This window comes from Apis mellifera, linkage group LG2, assembly GCF_003254395.2.
Source record: "Apis mellifera strain DH4 linkage group LG2, Amel_HAv3.1, whole genome shotgun sequence".
Classification (NCBI taxonomy): domain Eukaryota; kingdom Metazoa; phylum Arthropoda; class Insecta; order Hymenoptera; family Apidae; genus Apis; species Apis mellifera.
The window spans coordinates 5,336,646-5,357,932 of record NC_037639.1 but is presented as its reverse complement, the minus strand read 5'-3'; the positions used below and the strand labels follow the sequence as shown (position 1 = coordinate 5,357,932).

The 21,287-nt window shown below is 35.1% G+C and overlaps 1 protein-coding gene across 2 annotated transcripts in view; it reads right to left on the bottom strand.

Annotated features, from left to right (window-relative positions):
* Positions 1-21,287, bottom strand: part of LOC100578420 — a 54,565-nt gene that overhangs the window by 25,726 nt on the left and 7,552 nt on the right. The window lies entirely within an intron of this gene.

The window sequence follows — 21,287 nt, the reverse complement described above, 5'->3', positions numbered from 1 at the left end:
AGATTCGTATCTTCATTGAAATGAAGGCGATACGGAAGTCGCGCGAGTTAACGAACAACACCGTTTGATAAATTGGCATTTGATGGCGTGAGGACGGATTAAACGTGTACAAATTGAAGAATCAATTTATTTGGAATTGTCGCGATTAATTAGAAATTCAAAGAAAGATGTGGAGGAGGGAAAAATTAATTGGTGAAATTAATTTTCGAGGGAACAGTTGTTTAATTGTTTTTGACGTATTTTGACCACGCGAATACGAAATATTGTCGTTGGCTTTGCACAATTTTACGTTAATTATGTAAGGAATGGTTGTGTAACGGATGGATGGATGGAGAATCGTTGGAACAGGTGTTCTCTCTAGTTGAGAAATATCTTGTTTCTTGAATTTTCGTCGGGGAATTAATTTAAGAGGACGTCTCGAATAATTGCTCGATGATTCGTTACATTCATCATGAGATAAATGTTGAAGATTAAAATGATATGTTTAAATATATCGAATTGAAAGGAATTTAATTTTATTTTTTCGGTCTAGTTTCAATTTTCAACTTTTAAAATAAGATTTCATCTTATTTTATTACATTTTAAACTATACAGTAAAATTGTATAAATCATATATTTTTAACTTATTGCACAAATATTTATTTACAAATATTACTAAATCTCTTTTTAGAAGAGTAATATATCTATGATTTAAAATTTATCTTCTATAAGTATTATATTTCAAAGTTTATTCATTTCCACGAATATTTAAGTGAAAATAGAAATAAACAAACAAAGAGATCATTATCAAGTATCAAACATCAGATATTATTGCAACAAAAAGAAGATATTCAAGTTGAATAAGATCTTTTTGCATACCTAAAAAGCTATCCTACAATCAACATTCTCCGTATACAACCACTTTTATTCGATCTCCACTCCATCCGCATCAAGATATCATCACGTTCTCCTTACCGCAATCGACCCTTCAAAAACGATCCATCAGAGTACAATATAACAAAATCATTAAGACAGTTCTGCCTCTTATTATTGCGCCAATATAACGATGATTCGCCATGAAAAATCAAAGAAGAATCATTAACGTTCCTAATCTCAATTCACAAACGAATCCTTATTTCTTATTCTTCTAATTTTTATCACTTATCGATTTTAACATAATTATATTCTTACAGGATGATCCTCTGATCACTTGATTCAAAAAAACAATTTCTGCGTTATTTGAATAACAAGAAAGGAGGAGTAATCTCTCGTTTCCTTCATCAAAAATGAAAATTTCAATTCGTAAATAATCACGATTTAACAATTCCACGACGATTCGATTGTATTAATTTTAATTTTTTTCTTACAGAAGACTTTTCTCTCTTTGATCTTCAAACTATGGCAAAAAGCTCTGAGTATTGCGAAACTGTCGAAAAAAAGAGAAATCGGGAAACGCGAACTCTCTCGTCTAATCCGAGAGAGTCCCCCTGATGCAAATCACGATTCCGTAACGTCACGCTGGCTTCGGTATGCGATACGGCCGATTAAACCTTGTTCCAGCGGGTTGGTCGCGGCGATTTGTCATTGGCCGCGCGAGCGACATGCGAAATATGCATTTAAGGGATCGAGCGCCACGGGTAGGTGAAGCTTTATCCCTATCCCTCCGTTACAAATAACTCCCCGCGTGATGCATTCGGTATTCGAGTCCAGCGGGGTGGCTCCTCTGTCCTCTTGGAGTGGACGGCTTTTATAATATCCGCCGCGCGGTTTTTCTGCCCGCGGAAATTACGATCCGCGCGGCCGCTCACCGAACTATTTACGAGAACGTGGGGGCGGTAGGCGTGAATACCCAACCTTTTGTGTCAAGACGCATCTTGTTTCTCATTTTCAGAGGATTTCTGAAAATCCTTTTAATCGATTACCAACACCTCGTGCGACAGAGGATAGAGTGGTGGAGCTTGAGAATGTTATATTTACGAGGTATGTGACGATAATCGTTGGGCAGAACTTCTTCTAGGTAGAATTATTACAGTGCTGGTTCAAGAGATCGAATTTTGGAAATTTTGAATTTTAGAAAGTGTTGAGTTAAGGGATGAAGTAATAATAATATGGAATAATAGTGTGTGTAATTAAGAATTAATCGATATAATTTAATTTTGGATTAAATCGGGATAATGAAGATAATAATAAATGCACGGAAATACTATGAAATGGTTATGACTATTTTTACACTTGAGGATAAGAGAAAATATGGGAGTAAAATTTCGTAAAGGTATTTTAATAGTGTTTGAAATTTTAACGAGGTACGTATACGTGTAAAATTTATATCTCGTAACATACAGTTGAAATATATATTGAGACGTCGACTGCTCGTTTCTTATGATTTCTTATTGTAAGCTGTTGTGGCCATTTGTAACATCACGCGGTAAAATCTAACCAAGTGAGATGTATCCCAGAAATGTGAAACTTGAAACTCGAATATCTTACAGCCTTGTTTCCACGCTTACTAAACCTTATGCTTGTTCTATCAGAATTACATTCTATTTTCTACCAGAGAATACCTTCCCCAAACTAATGGAAAGTGTTTGTTTCGATCTTCTTAAGATGTAAATTCCGTACGCATTCATCTCTTTTCAACATTATCTTATTACCTTTAAACTAAACTAAAGGTAACAAAATTTTGAAGAAAAAAAATAGAAGAGAATAGATAAAAGACAAAAATAAATATAAGAGTATAATATTAACGTTCAAGAAAGTATCTTAAGTAATTTTTATCAAACTCTTTCACTAATTTTCGAATAAAAATATATTACACGTTACAATAAATTTAAATATTATCTCTCTTCCTGAAGAGGTAAGGAACTTTACTTAAAATCCAATAATAAAATGTATTCAGATTAAAATAAAATTAATTCGTTCAGGAGATTGGAGATAATCGGTGTTGGAGCTCGATGCATCTTCCCTCGAAATGGTTACATTCTACGTTACATTCTCGAGTGCATCTTGGCCGTGTATAAGTACAAGGGGCTACAAATAGCTCGTGGCATCGTATAATGTAAACTCATGGAAAACTAAACGCCCACGATTCGATGCATGAAGAATGAGAAGGAGAAATAATAACTGGTGGAATACCATATTTTACAGACTTGTGTGACTCCCAACTAATATCACGCGATTTGCTCGTACAAATTAATGCATGCGATATATGGATATGCTTATTGTTTATAATACAAGGGAATGCGCTCTGTTTTAATGCATTTCCACGTGCTTGTGTGTAATACCTTGATGTGTATACCTTGGCAGGCAAACGATGCCATTAATTATGCGTAATTATGCACCATCATAGCGTGACATCAAACGTATGGAATGTTGTCATTTGAAACGTTATTTCTAATATCTGTGAACACTTTTGAAACGAAATTATTCGAAACATTGTTATTGTACAAACTACATGTTACAGTTAAAATCTGATTCATGATTTTCCATCATCAAAAACGACGATTAAAGATCAAATCTGGAATGATATTTCAATTCAATTCGATGTTTCAAATAATTTTTCTCTATTTCAATTTTAAACAAAATTCTTCTCAAATTTCACTCGATATTTCTCATTACTTTAATTTCAGATAAGATTTTCTGAAATGAAGACGATATACAAGTTTACGACATCTCTTTTCTGAATTGATCATACCACAAGCAATAACACGTCCAAAGAACCGTTCCAATGGATTTACGTAATAATAGAATGTTTTTCCTAACAGTTCTCAAGCAAACTGTTACACAGAGAGACGCGAAACTCGTGGATCGAAATAATTAATAACTTGCTACGTTGATACGAATCTGTGAATAATATTTCGGGAAATATGTTTCACAAATTAAATTAGTTAAAAAAAATTTATTATTTCCGCGTTAGAGAGGAAACACGGATTGCAACTATACAGCATTACGCGATAAGTGCGTTTACTAGAATGATTCACACGAGGCTGATAACGCTAAACAATGTAAACGTGACAAGTAAATATAGCTGTTGAGACGGTGTCTTGACACGCTGTAGATAGTGGACAATTAATTTCGACAAATAAAATAAATTGCCATTTTAGAATCAATCTGTATGTATCTATAATGTCTAAGTAATTTTTGTTATTTTAACGACGTGCCATTATTGATTATATCGATCGGCGTGTATTTCAAATCATTCGTACAAAGTTAAATTGTTGATTTTCGGAATTGAGTAAATGTTTCGCATTTTTTTTTCCGATTGAAATGAAAACGTTTGTAATGAAATGACCAACCAACAACCATGACGAATTTAAGCTACGTACGTATCGCTAATTATCGTATTTTGCTTTGTTGTGTGAAAATTTTACGATATACCAGAAATTGAAAACTTCAATAATTGGAAAATTATTTCAAAATTATTTATAAATTTCAGGATGGAATATTATGAAATATTTATAGAAACGAACGAGGAAAAAGGAATAAAGATAAATAATTGAAAAAAAAATACAATTTTGTGAAAAATTAACACCAGACTTGAAGAAGATATAATTTATAATTTTAATACTTTTAAAATATAATCTATTTCTATTGACAGTACTCAAATCAACTTTGCTTTGCACTTACAATTTTATAATATCTCTTTCACAATTTTCCATCCCCCCAAAAATTATCTAAATATCGATCATGAAAGTTTTATTTTCTTAAAAAAAATTTGAATTACATTTTGTAAATTATACGTTTAATATCTGTATACATAAATAACTCGTGAAAAGAATAACAGGAACAGTATTGGCTGTTCGTCTTTTGTTTCGATCAGGGCTATTGAAAATGTCTGTGAATAAATCACGTGCAAGTGATAAAATATCGCACGTGTTATCGTTCATCACCCAATGCTTTATTTTCATTCCGATGTACCCTGATCTCGCGAGGAGCGGAAGCATCTTGAATACTGTATACCACGAGTTCATCTCTCTGTAAGATATTCATCATTCTCTACTTGCTCAGTCTTTACCGGATACCATTTATCTCTTCGAGGCAAAAAAGTATTTGAAGAGAAAGAAAGAAAGAAAGAAAAGAAGAGAAGAGAAAAAAGGATTCCTTTGCATACTAGATCTCTAGAATCAAACAGATTGAACGTAAATAATCGAGATGATGGAAGCACGGGAATATCGTTAAAAAAATATGGAGAATCGAACATTTTTTTTTCTTTTTTGAAATTCGAAAGGGAATATGATAGAGAGAATGAAAAATTAAAAAAAACCTGATATGATAAATTGATAGTTGGAATTTATCAAGACAAGTTTAAACGAGCCAAATTTAATTGATTCTAAATTCTAAAGTTTGATCGACGTTTCGAAATTTCACAAAAGCACTTAATATTGAATCCTTTCGGGACTAACGGGACAATATCATACGTGTACATCTGTCCATAAATCATGGAGCATGATAGATGTTTAGAATAAAGATAAATGAACGTTGTAATTATAAAAGTTATGTAATAATTATCGAAAGTTTCGAAGATTTTATTGAAACTCTGTTTTTAACGAATATCATCATTAACAAAATTAACGCAAATGTCAAAACTACTGGATTCTAATTTATCTACATAATTAGAAACTTATAAATTGGAATATAAAATCCTATTATAAAAATGAAATTCCAAGCATATAAATTAAACTTATTTCTTTATTGTTAAAAAGAAAAATCTTTTCGATATTCTATTATATTACAAGAAATTTTATTATATTATAAAATATTATTAACTTTAAACGAAAGTTCTCAATTTCTTCGTATACCATCTACTTTAGAAATGAATTTACAACGTGTTTCAACGAAATAAAATGAATGGTACAATCATTTGCCTGTTTTCACGAGAACGAATAAATCACGAAAATTCGAAGGTTTGATAATAGATGCATGCATGTCGAAATGTAAGATGAAACGTGACTCGTGTGCATGACATTCTTCGAGTGCTCATAAAGCATTCTCCACCGTATGGCTACCGCGTCGTAACTCGCTCCGCTTCCTAGGTATTGTTGCCTTGCCGAAGGATTCTTGAATCTTGGCTCGTGTACAAAGCGACTACGGAAGGAACGTTCCAACCAACTTCTTGCGCACCACTTCTGCTATAGACGAACAACAATGTGGTTGATGCTGCTAGACGGTGGTCAAGACCACCGTTCCGTAACCATGCAAAAATTTCTCGAAGGAATTTTTCAAGCTTAAAATCGAGCGTCCATGTACTTTTACTTCTTTAATATATATGCGAATTTTTCAAAATTTGTGATTTAATAAAAGATAAAAAATAGTGAATATAGGAAATATTAATCTTTTTTTTGCAAATCCATAGAATATTATTTAAAATGTCAAGAGATAAATATTCGGAGGTTTTAAAGAGAAGTTTTTAATTCGTAAGTTAAGAGAAAATATCTTAAATTTTTATTTTCAAGAAAATTTAAACTTGACAACTTTTCTTAATTAACAAAATAATTTTATCCTGTTGTTTTTATCTTTTCTAATAGGACAGCCTATCAAAAAGGATTGATCTTTAATAATTTTTTAATAATTAAAATAGGATAAGATTGATGAATAAAATAAAAAAATATTACTTAAATTGAAAGGAGAAAGTTCGTTCAAAAAGATATGATGGAAAGGCACAAATATACACATATATAAAACACGTTCACTGAAAGGAAGCACAAATCGAAGGTATTTGACCATGAACAGGTGAGAGGATTACGTGGCTTCTATGTTACACTCGCTTTGTTGAGATTTGTTAGTGGCGTCGGTCTAGCATAATGCAGCTAATTAGGATGCCTTTGTGTTTTGTTCGAATTTGTTTCGAAAAGTAAATTCCATTGAGATAATCGAATATCTTATCCAGTTTCTTTGATAATTTACATATTTAAAAATTTGATTGATTTAACCAACAGGATCGATGTTATAAACAGTTATATCTAATTTCAATAATTGTCAAATAATTTTGTAAATAAAATTTCACAAATGACAAATCAAATGATCGATAGTCGTTTGCAAGAAATTTCATTAATAACGCATAATTGAAAAATATAGAACGCTGTTCGTTGATTGAGCCAATAATAATTCAATCATGCAAGGGAATATGTTAATTGCAGTGTATACACATTTTTATCGAGCGCAATGAAACAGAATAAGACATAGAAATGAATTACGTAAAATCGTTCGATTTCGACTTCCGGAACTATGTCAGATTAACTGTAACTTGAAAGCGGCTCATAAACTGGCGGTAATTTATTTGACGCAATTAAACTCCAACGGTTTTAAATACATGGAAAGAAACGTCTCAAATGTGCAACAGGGACAACGAGCAGTGACGTTAAACGTTATAAAAGCATTCGACTGAAAGACGTGAAATATTATACGTATAAAAATACCCTGGTTCGTCAACCGTAAACGATGATTATTCCGCATTTTCGAACCGTTCCACGTTCCTAAAGCTCTTAAATCATTCTGCCCAATTTCTTTAGAAAAAAAAAAAAAAAAAAAAAGAAAGAAAAATTCCTGAATTAATTAATCACGAATTCGAATTCACAGATCTCAGAAATCCGTCGATGAAATAATTAAACAGTCGACTCATCCATATTTTAATCGAAACATATTCTTGTAAGATTTGCTTACGATAAGTTAAAAGTTATAAAGCTATTTAATCGATAGACAATAATACAATATAATAAATTCTCTAATAAATTCTATAAAAATATGTCATCTTCGATCACGAAAAAGAAAGAAAGAAAAAAAGAAAGAAAGAGAGAAAAATCTCAACATTAACATTTCATCGAGGAACAAAACTCACGATTTACGTCTAACTTGGATCAAAACGAGATCGAAAAAGAATAAAATGCAACAGGAAACATTGACCTCTTTTGAAGGCGAGGAAAACTTTACTTCTATGTTGGATCGTGTATTCAGGTGGCAAAAGAATAATAAAGTCTAAACTCACGTTGCAGCGTTGCGCCTAGGCTATTGACATATTTCACCGCGGAACTATTCAGCCGCCGAGATTCCGTGGCGCGAGTGGAGAAAAAGTAGGTAGGTTGAACGGTGTCGGCGAGTGGATTAGCCGATCTCGTTTCCAACCGTATGGTATTCCAGAATTCACGTTAAGCCACTTGGCTCAACGAGACCGGTTGACGAGGGCAAGAAGTTAACTGGCCGTTGCGATCTTAACGACCGTCACTTTATTAAAACTCGGGAATACACGCTGTCAGCAATTAACGTCCCGCGTGCATAGCACCTTTCACGATAGGCTTTGACTTGTCAGGGGGATCGGCGATCGCCGCGTGTAGCGCATCGGCGCGCAACATTTTTCGCCCGGAATATGCAACCGATGCAATTTGCTGCGCGCTCTCGATCGATATGGATGAGTGGAAATAAATTCTTGTCTTGGAAGTTAGTTTTGAAAAATTATTCTTGACATTCGTTTTGTCAAAAATGAGAATTGTCAATTTTTAGCTTCTTTGTTCAATTCTCAAATCGCATATCTATGTGGGAATGTAAATTGTAATTTTGGAAATAAGGAAAAAAAGATGAGGATCGTTGGAACGAATATTTATTCGTGTAAAAAAAATAGAGAGAATTGGAATTTGAATTTATATTCAAGTTTAATCAAACGATTGAAGAGAATATAATTGATTGTGAAGAAATATACCTCTTAATATGAAAAGTGGCTTGTAGTAATTTAATTTTGAAATTTTACAACTTAACTTTAATTTATATCGCTTCGAAAATCTTGTAATATTAAAATCGAGGTCGCGTTAACATAATTCACGATACTCCACTGTTAATACATGTTATTATATTACGCGAATATTTTTTTTTTTTTCTTATAAATTCTTGTTACAAGCCGAACAATATATCCGTTTCCACGTACAATGTGAAAATCAGGCGCTCATTAAACGACAAGGAAATTATCACACACGGTCTATCATTAATATCGCTTACCACAACTATTCACGTTCATCGTCTACCGTTATTGAAACTAATAATAATACGTATTGTGCCGGGACGTGTTACAACATTACGCCCAATAAAGGATAGCTCATTAATAAATGAATGATTCACTGGATTTAAGAAAATTGGTTTGCAATAATAAAAAAAAAAACTGTTCACGACTTTGGAATAACGTTACCTTGATAGCTTACGAACGGCATCGCAAATTTTACGAGGATTCCTTAATGGTACTTTAAAACAAGGCAGACACCCGTGAACCGAATGACCCATTTCAGTCGCCAGTTAAAAAAATATTTTCTACGTCAATATACCTTGGCCAAGAAGCGTGAAAATACGAAATAGAACGAAGGTTTCGACACTCGAAATTTTATTCGTCGGAATATTAAAATATTCGATCGAATCATTTTCTAAAAATTAAATGTTTGGTATCAAACATTTTCGTAAAGTATAAATATTTAAAGAAATGTTTAATAATTTATAACGATTCGATTTGCAGTTGGAGTTGAATCAAAATTGAAGTAAAATGAAAAGAAAATTGGCTGGATTTAAGGAAGCGTGAAATAGGAAAAAAGCGATGTTGATTTTTAATGAAAAAAAAAAAAAAGAAGAAAAAGTAGAAATCAGAAATCGCATAAATTCTCTAAATTAGCACGCATTAACCTAAAACTACGCTGATATAAAATTATAAACAACAGTCTGAATAAATATGTATCCACGTGATCAATTAGAAATAATTACAATCGATCGAAGAGAGTTAAAAAATCTTCCTTAGTTTCCACCAGAAATTCCATTGTGGAATTGCTATCTATAACGTTCCATAATTATACAACACGTCTCGTTTTGTTACATCGTTACAGCCAAGAGTCAGAATGTTTTCCACGAAGAACGAAGATACGAGGCCAGCGAAAACTCGTACTCGCGATTTTATCTCCTCTTAACACCCCTTAGTTTTAAGGGAACGTTTCTCCTTTAAGAGAAACGATCTTGCGGGCCGAGGTCACGCACGCCTTCCGTTTTTGCTCCGTGTGCTTCAATCCCAGAAATAAGAAGTAACGATTAAAAGGAAGGAAATGAGTGGAAGTGCGCAGAGAAATTTATAGTAATTCGCAAAAGGCGTGCAAAGCGTATTTCGACATCACGAACGCGTATGACTCGGTGATTTCAACGACCGATACCTGCATATGCGTGTCTGTGAAGTTATCCAAGATATCTGCACAATTTTTCTTTCACTAAATAATATCTTCTCGTCTTTATTGGCGTGAATCTCTCTCGAAAAATCGTTTGGAAACTTCGTCTGTGTATCTGTACGCGTGTAATCGTATTCATAAATATCATATAAATATTGTTTTTCAAAATTTGAATTTTAAGCGAGAATTTAAAAAAAAATGAAATTGAAGATAATACAATACAATAAAAATTTCATAAAAATGAAACCTGAAATAATATTGAAGTTTAAGTTAAGTTAAGAAATTTTTGTCACAAAGTATGAATAAATTTATGTATAAATGATTCCAAGTTTCAAACTCTTTGCATAATCTAAAATATATATATAATACATGCGTATTCCAACAAACATACGTTGAATACATAAAATTGAAAGCTACATATTTAATACATTTCTAATGATTCTTTGCTATAAATCACGAACGACAAATAGAAAATATGTTACGTAATATTTCTATGTCCAGTATATGAATTAAGTAAGTAATCACTTTCATATACGTGTTTAATAAGATATATATTATTATGTTGCATCCGTTTACGATTACATCTTCCAATTATCATGCTGCTTCTTCATTTTACAATAAACAAGAATATATCATATCTATATCTGGTAAACATATTCCATTACTTATTCCATATTATATTATTGAATTTCCCTTATTTCTATTTATTCTAAATTTAAACAATATTCGAACAATATTTTATAATCGATAAATTAAAATAATAATTGATGAAATTCCAAAAAAAAGTGAATAAAATATTAATTGCTCCTTCGTAATCTTAGACGCACAATACTAAAAATATTATGAAAAATGCATGCTTGAAATTCTTCGTTTCGACGTGACAAAAATATGGCCAAGTTTGTCTCTCTTTCTTTCTCTCTCTCGAATTTAATTTCAATTAATTACAGTTTAGATACCGTTGAAAAGCATAAAATGGGCAGGCAGTGAAAACGTGATTAGATCGTGATCCAAGCCCGATTGTTATGTAACAGGAACGATTGTGTATAGACGGAACGTTTGAATACCTAATTTATATCGTGGTCTCGCGGACAAACACCGATACCATTTGGACTGTGGCTCGGTTCAATGATATCGGTAATTACACGTAACGAATGAACCTGGACGTAGACCTAACAGCATTCCTCGGGGCTCTTTGATCTGGCTCGAACGTTTTCGCGCGTTGGTTCAACCTGGAACACAGTTAATTCACAGGAATTCGAAGTTAGACGGATATAATCGATCTCGGCATACCGCCTTGGCTACGTTCGCAGCCAACGAGCTCTGCCCTCCTACCGGTCGAACCGTTGTTTGTCAGATAACAAATACGCGATACAAATGGCGATCATTGTCTCGGGTCTCTCGCGTTCCTGAATTGAATTGCTAATGATTCGAACGGGATACGGGTAATGGGAGACAAATGAAATTTCTCGTTGGTATCTTAATTAATAAAATCGGAAGATGGAAAAATTTTATTTTTATATTCTGTTACAGAATATAACACGAATTAAATCCAACGTACAATCCCTTCTAAATAAAATATCCATCAAGCGAGCATAAAACGTACTCAAACACAACCCTCGTTCAAGGTATTAAATCCAAACCGTATTTCCTCGATCATAAAGCATTCTATGTATCTAATAATCGATAAAATCCTTAGATCTCCCGTTTTCCTCTCTTTCTCTCTCGAGCTTCATTCCTTCATTCAACAAACCCAAAAGCAAACAAATATTCAAACAAATATCACGAGGAATCGGATTCATTCGAAACGGGCGGAGAACGAGGAAGGTAATTGGCAGAATTCTTTATCCGAGGATTATACCCGATTCGCGAACAATGAGCAACTAAACGATACTCCAGAAGTTCGAGCGATGCCCCATTCAAACGTGAACAAACGCCTTTCTCGTTATCCAAACAAGGAAGCCAGCCGCTCGCTGTATACGAAACGATTTCTATCGCGGCGTACCAGTTCTAGGCACTGTTGTCCGTCCAGTACACCGACCTCCTCCTCTCCTCTTTCTACGGAGAAGATCTCCGTATCGATTCTCCTCTTCGGGCTCGTTCCTGATCGCGAGAGACCTCGAGGCGCCGATACCGGATAAGGGGAATGCAGGTGCGAAAGATGCGCAGAGAGAAAGAGAGAAAAAGAAAGATGTGTGCATTTTCTCCAACTCCGACTTTCCAAGCGGAGATTCCCTCGTGTCACGAGAAAGCTGACCCTCGTCGAGCCACTCGATCGGAATCCTGCGGAATCCATCGGAAGCGCTATCAAGGCCAGGGTCGTGGGCGCTGGTATATCGTATCGCAAGCCGATCCTCCGACCATTCCTTCGAGCAATTAGCGTCGAGGAAAATTTGATCGAGAGTAGAAACTGAGAGCCAATATCTCTTCTTGCTTACCTTCGGTTTCAACCATTCGGATGAAAGTTAGAAAGGATGTGTGTAACAAAATTTAGCATGGAGAATTGGCGAATATCATATGGATTCTTTTCAATGGTAAAATTCGAGAGAATTATCGTTCCATGGATTAACTTCCTCGTTGGAAGTCGAGGATAAAAACTAACCGTTTCTATTTATCTTTATGAGGATATAATCGATTCTTGTTCCATATCTGGCCACAAAGAGATTGTTGGAGAGGGAGTAGGAGAGACACGGTAGCCGGTGTATTTCATATCTTGTCATCTTCGAGGAAGCTGACCCCTCGAGATCGTGGTGGTTGACCGTAGGGAACCCGGTGGAAACCTTCTATCAAGGCCGCGGCCGAGCTAAGTCCTTTTATTTTCTGGCCATTTGACGAGAGCGACATGCCAGGCATTCCACGCTGGAATAGCCGTGTAACTATGCCCTCGGCATGGCCTACGTGCGTGTTCAACCATGTACAAGTGTGCGCGCCCGCTCGTCTGTGTACGTAGCCTTTATACAGGGTGAGCCACGGAGAACCGAACATTCCGATATTCCGGCGCGTGAAATCGTTTTAACGGAAATCTCACGTTCTCCCTATGAGAGATCCTACGAGAGATTTATGGAAAATCGTACGAAGTATAGGCCAGCCTTTCTTTTGAATTCTTTTTCCCTCGACGAATAAATTTTTTGTTATTAAATTTTGTGGAAAAATTTATATCTTATTAATTAATTTTTTTATCTTGTAGAATGAAAAGATTGGGATAAAATTTGTTACACACAAAGATCATGAGCGCATTTACAAATTTTTTCTGGATCGATTTGTTGCAAATGAAATTACCAAATTTTTAACAAGATTTTTGCTTTTAAATTAAACGTGTTGAATCGATATCTCATCCATGGAAAAGCGTATTTATAATTATACACTTTTTACGCGTAAAAGAAATCCTTCGATTTTTCAAATTCATTTTAATTTCAAAAATCCTGTGAAATCCTAAATAATTTCTAGTGCATGCTATCCTCTGGATGAAACTGGACGCTGGATTACAATTTCAATTAAAAAAAAAAAAAATTCAGTCTTAACGAACGCATACGTATGCACGCTGTCTATCGTGCTTTCTTCTACACGGATATATAGGTGCATGCATATTCATAGCACGAGACCCGTGGTGGAGCTGTTAAACTAACCTTTCGCGGTTCACTCTACATGCATACGTTCATTATGCTAATTGCCCACGTATTCGACGCATTCCAGGTATTCCAGTTATTTCGGCACACAATTTTACTTTCTCCCGTCCTTTCCCTCTTTTCCATTTTTTTGCCCATAACCATCTTTCCGCCAGGAAACAACCGCTTTCGAATTTTCTTCTACCACGTTCTTTTGGAGAGAGAGAGAGAAAAAAAAGAAAATTATTCCTCTCGCGCAGGTACTCGATCAAGAATGGCGACGTTCAATGCTCGATCGAGTACTCGGAAATTACTATTGATTCTTTTCTCCGTGTGTTGGAGCAGGCGTGGATGTGATATTAAAACGGAGCTTGTAGTTGACATTTATGCATCTGGTTACACGTGTGCACGCATAGAGGCACGGAGAGATGTATGCGTGTGAGTAAAGGACGGGGACTCAAGGCCGATCGCCGGCCAACCCTTTCTCCGCCTCGAAGAACGCGGGCCCCGAGGAAAGACAATTCGTGGAGTTAGCGTGAACGCGGTATATCTTTATCAAACGGTATTGCGTTGCAGCGGAGTTGGACAATAGGAGGTTGTTCACACACGGGATAACGTACGATTGTTCAAACAAGCGAATTTCAACCGACATACGTGACGCGTAGCAGCTTTGTTGAACGCATTTACAAATGTCGTTTCGCGTTAGATAAGAGAATTTCAAAGGAAGATAATCGTCATAAAATTGCATGCAATCTTGTTCTCGTTTTGTCACGTTTTCCCTATCTATATTCTTTTGATATCGTTGTCATTGAGATATGGATGCTGCGCGTGGGACGTATTAAATATTCGAAGTTTGGAGGATAATGATAAAATTGAATCAAGTTGAATCAAGTGAGAAAAAGAAATATGTCAAATCCATTTTTTCGAGTGAGTAAATTACCGAATTTTAAATCTGTACTCGAGAAAACGAAATAATACATTCTAACGTTAAAATTCTATCCTTTCGATGAATATATCATTTCTTACGATTAATCCATCGAAATACATTTCCAGGAGAAGGAGAACATTTCATTCACGGTTGAAGTTCACGCGGAAGTGAACAGGGAGTGATATAAAGTTACAAACGTTTCCTGTAGAATTCTTCGAGATCACAGGGCAGGCTAATGCGGCCCGTTAATGACCACCTTTCATACATTAAGACTTCCCGTCAGAAGATTTTAATCTAGCTCCTAAGAACACACTTGCTATCTACCTACGATCGTTTCTAACAGAACTCATTCACGATCGAAGAAGAATTTCCTCCATCCATCCCCGGGAATTTCACTTTCCCCTTCACGGAACGAAGGGGAATGGATTCCCGAACATGATCGATCGGGAAAACAATCGAGGGTGTACAGACTATCTTGATCATCTCTCGTGGCGTGATCGATTCGATTTGCCCGATCCAGTGTTCGTTTGTCGTGAAACGAAAAGGTCGTGGCGGAACCACGATCGAATCGAAAACGTACGCCTCTCGATCGTCGAACGTGTTTACGCGGTACGTGACTTTTCGTTTTAATGCTTTCTACGGTTCGACGGCCAATACTCGTTTCTCCCCGTGTGTACACGTTGTGGAAGTGCCGCGAGAATATTGATGGGCTTTCAAAATGAATTAACCAGAAGAAACCGGCCGGTGAACGATGGAGTTTCGTCGCTCGTCTATTACGCGGATGCCTTTTTTGTTTTCGTCGACTTTTGTATCGTATAATCGATTTGTTCCGTAATTATAACGATTTATTACGTTTCCTAAGAAACCTAAGAAAGGATTCTTCGAAGCAGCGGGGAACGTTTGATAACGCGAAAAAACTGTGAAATCGCCCCTTCTAATGGATGTGCTCGTCGTGTGAAATTTACCATCAATGCGTCTTTTTCTTTTATCTTTAAATAAAAGATATTATATATATTTTATTAAGTAGTTAACGGGCGGTATTTGGTATTTGGTATTTCGTAATGGAGTTCGGAAAATAATAAACGGAATGTTAAATACGTTGTTAGATATTTGCAGTGAAAGTTGGGAAGAAAGTTGCAAGAAAGTTGCAAACTTTCAGTTATCCTTCAAATTTACATTATCTTTTAATCATTCGATGCTATATTTGCTGTATTTGCTTGTTGTGTTTCTAAAAAAATTTTATTATATTGCAATTTTATGATTCGAGTTTCAGTACTTGGAATATTCTATCCCCTCCCTTCCCCTTCCTTCCCTGTTGGTACGTATATATTCTGATATTCGTGAAATTTTTTACAATTGAATAAAATTTCAAATCTTTCAACGTGATCAAGAATCCAATTATTTTAGAAAATATCTCGCTACCGTTTGGAAAAAAGGATAAAGCGAAACGAGGTTAGAAATTAGAAATTCATTTTCGTGCATCAACCGTACAAATAATTGTTTTCTTTTATGTGTTTCATAGTTGTTCGGTTTACGGTACATTTTTGGAACATAGAAAAAGAATATTCGTTCGATATCACGTGGTCGAAGGCGTGCAAGGACATGTTTCCCTTTGGTACTTGACTTTCCTAAGAGTTCATGGAGAGCGACCGGATATCCAACGTGTAACGATCGCATCTTCTCAGAGAAACTGGTTATAAGAGATATAGGTACATATCTGAGTGCTGTCCTGTACATGTAGTTACGAGTCGCTACATTTTTATCATCCATTAAGGAAACGGACGTATCAACTGGCTCATGGTGTGATACTATTAATCATTTATTTATCTCGATCGATCATATATACATATATTCAAATATTTTACAAACTGTATATATTATAATATTTGAGATTAAATTAAATTAAAACCAATTCAGGAATAATAGAAAATTTTCAAGTAGTGCACTTTTTTAATTGGATATTTGAAACGAATCCCACTTTTTATGGAATTATTGATCTATTTTCGTATATGAATAATTATAAATAATGTGGTATTGTAATAATAATATTGATTATTATTTATTATTTATGATTTATTTATTATTAAAATTATTTTTTTTTTACATGTAATTCACATCCACAAATTCGTTAATATCAAAAAAGACCAATCATTTTTCCTTTCTTTGAAATCTTGTGAAATCATTCTTAAGAAAGAGAGAAAGAGAGAAACCTATACAAATGTATCGACATCCTGTCAACAAATCAAACAGGAGATGCCATCAATGTCTGACTCGCACTGAGCGAAACTACTTAAGAATCTCGACGAGCATCGAACACTTCCTTTGAATATAAAAAAGGGGAACGAAGGAAGGGAACGAATCCGGAGAAATATCCAATAATTCTTTGCGCAACTAATTTACTCGTCGACGAAATCATTCTTGTCCCTCTTCGTCTCAAAGAAAAAAAAAAAAAAGAAAAAGAAGAAACATTTCTCATTAATTGTTCAATTTTTTCTCTCTCTCTCTCGCTCAGATTACAGTTTCCCCTAATTGGAAACTTGTGGTCCATTTACTTAAAACGATGCCCTTGCAGAGATATTCGAGACACGTTTGGAGGAGTAGAGAACAACGTTGTTTCGAGGCACGCGCAAGGACACGCGCCAATCCTGGACCACGCACGCATCCTTCTTGAGAGATCACGAGCGGAAGTTCTCTATTCACGACTCGGGCAATTACGGCGGTAATCACGGTCGCTGCGTGCCTTGTTCGAGGATCGTTTCGCCCCGGGCTCTCTCCCTCGACCACGCTCGATTTTCCGGTTTAACCGCTCCTTCTTCTAATCACTCCTCTTCCTGTGTCGAACGATCCTCCCTTCCCCCCTCCCCGTCCTTGGTTTTGTCCACGCACCTCTTTGGTCGGTTTGTTGGAAATTGCATTCGACGTCGGATCCTTGCCTCTTGGCGACCTTGCAGCAGTCTCTTTGAGGACTTGATTATTCGATATTATTGGAGGAATAGCACGTTGAGGAATTGTAGATTGATATCTGTAGATTGGAGGATAACTACCCTTTAAGCGGTTATTGTGCACGATTTGTGACTATAGTAATTATGAAACGATGGATCCTGTTATTACGTGTTACGAAGATTCTTCTTATATGTCTCAATATGTGTGTTGGGACGATGTCAAAGATAATATTTGCAGGGATAATTGAATAATGGTAATATAGGGGAAATTGTGTGGTAAAGCGAGATAATTAAATTAAAATATTTTGATGACAGGAATTTATGCGATGATGGAGGAGAAGAATTTGGAAAGTAGATTCTATAGAATTAAATTAATAAAAATGTTAAAATATTTCTTCCAAAAATTTCCAAAGAATATATAATTATGATCAAACGAATATCGAATGAATCTCGCTTCTCCATATTCATTTCACGTTGTCCCAGATCTAAATTTTAAACCATTCTTCCTTCAAATTGTAATATAGATCGTATTTCGTCATCATTGCATCAACTTACACATCAATTTCTTCGAAAAACAAATCCATTAACGAAGAACGCGAAGAGACTCACTTTTCTATACGTTTAACGGCCCATAAAGTTTTCACACGAATTAGAAACGCGATTCAACGGTTCACCGGCTTTGCTCAATGTCTCCATGAATCCCCGGTTTCCCACGTGTAGTGAGACAGTTACGTCAACCGATGTTACAAATCCGATGCGTAACGAATGGAGCGAGAAAGAAGCGACGATTTTTCTCGCGGTCATCCGATATATCGAATGAACTATCGGGAAACCAGAGATAGGACGAGGCAGAAAGAGAATCCTTGGGCGTAAGAGGTGTCAATTGTTGAGGAGGTGTCTAGTTTCATTCATCCAACTATGAGAATCGGAACGCTCGTCCACAGGGAGCATGGAATTTTTATGAATGGCCGAGGGAACGCTTCTCATGAGTCACTTTTCTTCTTCTCGTGGAGACGATACACCAAGATGATGCTTGGAAAGGGCCATCGACACGATGACGTGGAATCTTAACCCCGTACTTTCACGAAAATAAATCTTTCGCTTTGCTCCTTCGTCGCCAGACAGTCGCCAGACTGAATTTTTTATCCGACAACTTCAATTTTATTCTTTATCCGCGGATGATTTTAAGAATAAATTTGGGGATGGTTATTTAAAGCTTAACACGCTTATTTAAATATCGTGTAAGTATGCATAAGATAAAGTGTTGGCGAGTAAAAATATAAGAATAATAGAAATCTATTTGTCCATAAAGTTGCAATATATTTTTTTAATTCTTAGAATTTTTTTTAATAATCACAAAATGTTAAAAAGAATGCACGTAAAATGTAGCATCATCCTTTGACAAATTAAATACTGAGAGAGAGAGAGCTAGCTTTTGTTCGTTAAACAAGTACTCAACTATTTCCAAGATGGCAATTAAACGCTTACAATTATATACAGATGAAACTAAAGGCTACTCCTCCGCGGTAACTATCCTCATTAGCGAGGAGATTGGCGTTATCTCATATGAAATTTCAGTCCTCTTGTCCTCGGCCTGTACGTGTACACGGTCGATGTCTCTAATATATTTTTCATTCTCGAATGTGGTAATCTCATCCTTATATAACTAGGATGACTCAATCTCAAGACAATCCGAAGAAAAATCTATTTACAATGGAAAATCGTTATACGCGAAATCCTGGTGTATAAATCGAGTTAGAAACTTTCGTTTCTGTCTGTCAAAAGAAACTTTTAATCTACTTTCAATTCAGACAAATTGCTTTTCACATATCGACAGCAGACACAATCTCTAAATTGTAACAGAATGGGAAGAATTTTATCAAATATCTTAGTTATTGATTAAATATTATATTGTTTTGAAATATAGCAAAAAAATATAAACATCTCAAGATCTATTTTAAGATAGATTACACGTGAGTCATTGTTGCAATTCAGATAATTGATAAACGATAATGCTTTTTTTTATTAAGATGATAAGAATTTTTTTAGAACACGTTATGATAGAACGATTGTAATAATCGAAATACCATTGATTCGAAAATTAATATTCCAACAATAATCGATCAATGTACATCCTGAATCCTAATTTTTTATTCTTTAAATTAATAGTCAATCTGATCTGAATTCTAAATCAAAACAATTTTGGAAAAATGGGAAGATTCTTGATCTAAAAAAAGGTAAAACTATAATAATATAATAAATTAATTCACAGACACGAAAAAAATCCATTTCAAGTAAAAACAATAAAGAAATATTTGCAACCATCACGATTCATACGCAAATGTATTGAACGCACATTTCACAAGGATAGAAATTTTACCTCCTTTTGTCTTTAATTAGAGCATCGTGCGTTAAACAGTCCCCATTGAGAGCGAAAGACGCAAAGGACGCGTATGATGATTGAGAATATAACCCGTGACGATGCATTCAACGACATGTATTCTTTGTCGAACTACCACAGTATTTCGAACAGCGTGTCTAGCCTCGATCATACGTGAATACGAAACAAGATTTTTCAAGCTTCGACGACGACGACGACGACGACGACGACGAGGACGACGTTGAATATCAATGCGACGAATGTCGGCCATAGAAATGACCATAGCTGGCCGATAGCGATTGAGGTCGTACACGAGAGCCATGAAGGAGATCATGAAAACTCGCCGGTTTACCGGGTTAAAAACCAACCGCAGGCTACCGCGTGAAATGCACAGTTAAATGGATTGAGTGTTGTATAGAGTGTTGGCGAACGACAGAGATGTAAATGAGCGTGTTTGATGGAACACGGAGGGGGAAAAAAAAAAGAAAAAGAAAAAGAAAAATGTTGCGCAAAGTAGGCAAAAGTAGTCGTCGTGCAGTAAAGATAACTGTCCGCGCTCGAGTCGATGTTTGAATAATTTTGCCATGGTATTGTTATGGAGGAATTAACGGCTTAAAGAAATATATTTCCATAGATCTTCTGTAAATATATGTTTCGAGGTTAAACTGTGTGGCTCGAAATTAAAATCATTTTTATGGAGGGACGATGATTGTATCTGATGTTTGACTATAGATAAATAATTTCTATTGTAATAGAAATACGTGTTAATTAACACGAGATGATTTGAAATTGACTGAATAATGAAATATAAATACGATAGATTGTTTAATATTTATTTTTAGAAAGGGTTAAATGTAGTGTAATTTACATAGATTTGACGATTTTAATCACGCTTTTTACACACGTTGAATTACGTTCTTTTCATCTAATGTTTAAATGTTAAAATGCCAAAAATAGGACTGAGCGATTAGCACCTTACATGAGGTCACTTGAAAACACGTGCGCCATCGTTTCTTGAACTCAAAGCTGTGGCATAGCTTTTCAAGGACAAGGACAACTTCTCTCGAAAGTTACATACATACATACGGAATACAAATTATTTTAACCACGTAAATCCGGAAAACGAAAAATCAAAAATCTGATATTATTTTAAGGAAATGATATCCTAAAATAATCCTTAAAATGTTATCTCAACTTGAATCTGAATTACATTTACCTAGTATTGGGCAAGCTTTTTATTTTATTAAGTAACATTCAAATTGATAGCAGATAGTATTGAAT